General features: G+C 31.6%; 1 pseudogene; it reads right to left on the reverse strand.

Moving 5' to 3' along the window:
- Positions 1-6,000, reverse strand: part of LOC105058536 (2-oxoglutarate-dependent dioxygenase 19-like) — a 35,145-nt pseudogene that overhangs the window by 18,447 nt on the left and 10,698 nt on the right.

Consider the following 6,000-nt stretch of genomic DNA (forward strand, 5'->3'; position numbering starts at 1 on the left):
AGTATTTGCCAACAATAATTTATGTCACCAAAGTCCTTTACCTACTCTCGTTTTTCATCATCATTTAGAGATGCAAATTAGCATCGATAAATATCCTGTAGTGTCGCTAATGGTGGCATGCCAGGCATCCTGGCACATCCTTTGGCGATGCTATGAAATATTACCAACACTAATTTATATCGCTAAATGGATTTACCTACGCTTGTCTTGCATCACTAATTATCCTTTTAACAAAAAAAATTGATTGTCTTCATGGCAACTTTTTATAATTTTTTTCTGTAAATCTGTAGATAAGCAAACATATATAAAATATATACAATATGTAACACCATCATTCATATATATGCCAGAATCAAATTCATTTTACTTTAATAATAACATTATATATATATATCAAAATATTGTGTTCATTTTTACAATCATGCATATAGCAAATAAGTATATATACAACCATATAAAATATAATATTAAAATATATACATCCATATAAAATAAAAACTCCACATGTCAAGCCGTATCACAGACCTACAATAGATTAAAAAATTAAGTTAGCAAACTAATTATTTACTAATGATGAAAATATATAGATTAAAAATAATATAAAATAATAGTGATCATAAGAGAATATCCATCATCATCATCGATAGAGTCATCATCATAGGCATCAACAGGGATGTCAGGAGTCGATAGAGGAGGCATGTGACGATATAACTCATCGAGCTTTGTCCCAAATGCTACAAACTGAGATGTAAGCTCAACATTAGTCTGTTGTAGGTCCACTATGTCCTCCTGAGATCTATGACGCTCCTCAGCTTAACGCATCTCCTCCTCATATCTCCTTTCCATCTCATGCAGTCGAGAATCCACCTCACACAGATGAGCATCACAAGAAACATCGGATGCTCTAGAGGAGCTGGGAGTCACAACTACATATCCCCAACCCCGAAATATAACTAGATCTCCTACCAAGTACCTCATCACAAATATCATCATCTGTGAGTGGGGTGGAGCCCTCAGCGGTGGGTTGGGAATCGTATATCCATCATCCGCTCCTAATTAAACAAAAAATAAATATAATCAAAAGTCTAAACTTCATAATAAAATTAAAATATAGAACTTAATCAACTAATACTTACATATCTCTCCTTAGTCCCAGGATGCTCTTCCCCGTCATCCGACGATGGATCTTCTGGTAGATGTCAATCCACCTGGATAGCTGTCTTTTCTCGATGTCTCTCTAAAATTTATGAATATAAGTATACAGACACACATATTCTAAAAAATTATTAGAGATGTATGTATGTATACTTACCAGCTCATATTGATGCTGCACAAATGATTTTGATCCACCATAATGCATCATGGTGAGCTTTCGATCGGTTCTATGTATTCTTATTGCAAAAAGACCTAATAAGCAAATACATTCAAGATATTAGTGAACATATTATACCACATCAATTTTAATAATTTATATTTTTATTATATATAATAATTATACTCGGTATGCAGGATCCTTATACTTATTGCAGAGGAGATCTCAATCAGGACATGAAACATTCCTGTAGGGTGTCTCACATGCCCGCCGCCACCCTACATGCACTAAAGATCTCCTTCCAATGGCTATGGAGGTCATATCTGAATCTCTTAAGTAATCTTTCCATATGCCTAAGGATAACCTCCCACACATGCGGGGTATCAATCTCCTCAATATCAAAGTCGTGCTACATAAATAATATACAACATCTAAGATTTAAAAAAATAAAACTTAAATACTTATCAAATTAAATATAAAATTACATAGAAAAGATCTGTATTTAAAAAAATATAATGTAATTTATATTTAGTTACTGATAAATGATCGAGGAGGATCTGCTTCTATGGCTTCAAAACTCTTCGCCAATCGAACATCATCAGGGGAGCATATGCTCGGACAATAATGCCAACCTCGCATACATATGGATCCTTGATGTGATGCTAAGGTGGCATGACATATCCCGATGGGATGGCAACCCTTATCCTCTCCCCAGGATGTACCCTCCTCCACTCCTCCAGCTTCTCATTTTTGACAACTTCGCGAGTCCACCTAATGACAGTATCAGTTGCAGCAAAATAAAAACTTAAAATTAGTTATTCATACATGATAAAAATTTAAAATAAATTAAATATAAAAAATTATAATATGTAAAATCAATCTATCATGATAGGAGATGATGTACCTATCTCGATAGACAGCTGCTGAGATGAAAAGGTATCGACATCTTCGTATGGATCCCTCCTATTAAATGATTTTCTTGGTTGTATAGCTTAAAATCAATTATTTATACATGATAAAAAATTAAAATAAATTAAATATAAAAAAATATAATATGTAAAATCAATCTGTCATGGTAGAAGATGATGTGTCTGCCTCTGGATGATGTGACTACTGCTGAGATGGAGATGTACCGACATCTCCATGTGGCCCTCTCCTGTCAGATGATCCTTCTTGGGCATAGCTTAAAATCAGTTATTTATATATGATAAAAAAATTAAAATAAATTAAATATAAAAAATTATAATATATAAAATTAACCTGTCATGATAGGAGATGATGTACCTGCCTCATCTCCGCATGGGCCCCCCTACGCAGTCGGCCTTCTGATGCCATGCTTGCATCAAACAATATATTAGAGACAATATGATATGGATAAAAATTACATTAATACTAAATGATGTATGAAATATAAGATATATCAATTTTTTTTTGAGAAATTACATATTATTATTCAATGTCTATATCTTTATCAGGAGGATTATTAACATCTTCATCATCATAATCCATCAATGTATAATCTTTCTCGTCATTATTTATGAAGTTGTCATCATCATCATCATCATCATCCTCTAACCCATTCAGATTTAATTCACTAACATTAATATTATCAGATTGCACGTCATTCCTAATCAAAGAAGTTGTGCTTCAATATTGGCACTGTACTGTCTTAAGTCAGCTGTATTCTATTCCATCTAAAAGAAATTCTCATCTGTTTCTATCTCAAAACAAACATGTATGTCATAAACACCCATTGGTGCAATCCTTTGTACAACATGCCATTTATCTTTATATCTCGTATCATTTAGGTATATTACATGCTTTGCCTGACTAGCTTGTATGAAGGATCAGATTGGTACTATATTCTCGTAAAGTTGATGCTTATGAAGTACACATCTTTATGAATACCAGCCTTACTACTACTGATATACCACCATTGGCATTTAAATAGATAAACAAATTATTTTGACCAATATCTTAACTGTATAATGTTCGTTAGGATATCGTAATATTCAATGTCATTATTTCCATCGATTTCCAATGTCAAAATTTTACTAGTTTGAGTCTGCCTCTGCATATCAAAATCTCTTGTATAAAATTCCATGCCACCAACAATATATGAGCTATAACATGAAATCTTAAGATCAAGATGGCATGCCAAATCATATAGTTCCTCGATTGCACCATCTTCTTTATTATGATACATTAACATCATCTGCAACAACATACGTATAAGTTATGATAAATCATCTATATATATTATATGTAATAAAAAGTTGAATAAAAGTACTATAGTACTTACATATTGTCTAAACCAAATTATGAACTCCCTTCGATATTATCCCTTGATATCTCTATTATTTTGTTGCAATAATATATCTCTATGCTCTCTATAATAAATACATGCTTATTATTTATTTTACCTTATGAAAAATATATAATGCTGATTATGTAAATGTACTTACTCCATAAAATGATAGATTTCTTCGTAATTATTTAGTACATAGAAATGTATCAGGTTGTATTCTTTTATATCCATATTTTGTACTTTCTTTCACTAATTGGATAAATATTAACCTTGAAAATAGATATAGATTCAATATCGGCCCACTCCCTATCTGTATTGCACTCTTCACGATGAATCATATTTCTACATCATCGAGGTACATCAAATAGAATGTAAGACAATCTATGAAAATATATGCTTCCACAATTGATCCTTCTAGGCGTGCTTTATTTCTCACATATTGTTTCAACTTATATAAGAATCTACATATATAAAATAATAAAAATAAATATAAAAATACTTAATTAAAATTATAATAGTTATAAATTAAGTAAAAAAATTAGTTTTTTTTGTAATATTATTACTGCTCAATAGGATATATCCATCGGTACTAAATTGGCCCGACAAGCAAAGTCTTTCTTGGAAGGTGAACCACCAAGTGTACCATAATATCGAAAAATGATGGTAAATTTTTTTTTTCGAGTTTATACAAAATTAAGACAATGTCTAATTGAAGCTTCTCAAGTATATCAACTTGAAGTTTTCGACAACATAATTCTCGAAAGAAAATATCCAATTCAATAAATGTATTCTATACCTCTAGGGTGGAGAAGCCTTGCAACACAATGAGTATAAGATGCTGCATCATAACATGAGAGTCATGACTCTTCATACCCAAGATACCATCATCTTTCAAGTTCACAAGGCTTGAAATGTAAGAGGCAAAACTATCAAGAAACTTTGCAATTTTTAACCACTTACAAATTTTTTTTTTCTCATCTCCATGCAATGTACAACTTGCAGTTGGCATTAAGAATTTTCTACCATCACAAGGCATTAAGTGCAACTCATGCCGTAATCCCATTCTTTTTAGGTCTGGCCAAGAATTTGGATTACTTTATTTTCCTTTTGATGTTAAGAAGTATTCCAATAACATTATCATAAATATTCTTCTCAATACGTATGACATCCAAGTTATGATGATGTAGGAGATGTTGCCAATAAGGTAATTCAAAAAATATGCTCCACTTCGTCCAGTTCAACTCTGATTCATTACACTTTCGCTTGCAACTCTCAGAAATTTTATCGAATTTGGCACTGCCAATGGCCTCTAGTTGTGTCAATATGTCATCTCCGCTCATCACACAAGGTGGCCCATGTATCTCTGATTTTTTATTGAAGTATCAATTTTGATAGGTTCTCTAAGAATGATTAGATGATAAAAATCAATGATGATATATATAGATAATTTTTCTTCCATACTTTAGTCAACAGAGCAGCTATCATCATTGCAAATTGGACATTCTCAATATTCTTTTATACTCCATCCAGATAGGTTGTCATATATCAAAAAATTATTAATTATCCACATTATCATCACATGCAATTAAATTTTTTTATATTGACTGAATCATATGTTACAACACTAATCTCCCAAAGTTCTCTCAATTTATTAATTAAAGATCACAGATAAACATCTATCTCATTATCAGGAGCTGTAGGTTTAGGAATAAGTAATGATAAAAATATAAATGGCTCTTTCATGTATTTTTATGGTGCAACATTATGCGGAATTAGCATAATCGGTCACATACTGTAAGTATTGCTCATGGTTCTGAATGAATTGAAACCATCAGATGCTAGATCAAGATGAATGTTACGTGGGTCACTAGCAAAATATTAGAGTATATCCTAGAAGTCAATTATTGGCTGACATATTTTTATTCTATGATATAAATTTATGCTTAAAACTATTGATTTAATCAATAAAGGATAATTTTTTTTTCTATTCAAGTATTATGTATCTTTGAATCATCATTGGAATTGATGTTATGATACATATTCTCAACTGTTGAGAATTAGAGGCATGTATGATCGATTCCTAAATTACTTTCGATCATAAGATAGTCATAAGGACGATAATCAATTTGGATAGATGGACGCACGATTTACTTTTTTTGAAATATATGAGTCTCTAGTCTACAGTATAGAGATACTGAGCGGTAAGTACGGATAGTTATTAGAGAATAACTAGTACTGAGCGTGACCATATGAGAGATCATATAGATTTTTATTCAATCGTCAGTGATCATCTTGATGCTGTAGTTGTGTGACTGATCTTTTGACCTATAGTGTCACAGTTGCTCACAGTAAGACTGCTGTAGTTTGACTATATATAAGC

The sequence above is a fragment of the Elaeis guineensis genome, chromosome 15 (genome assembly GCF_000442705.2).
Source record: "Elaeis guineensis isolate ETL-2024a chromosome 15, EG11, whole genome shotgun sequence".
NCBI lineage: Eukaryota > Viridiplantae > Streptophyta > Magnoliopsida > Arecales > Arecaceae > Elaeis > Elaeis guineensis.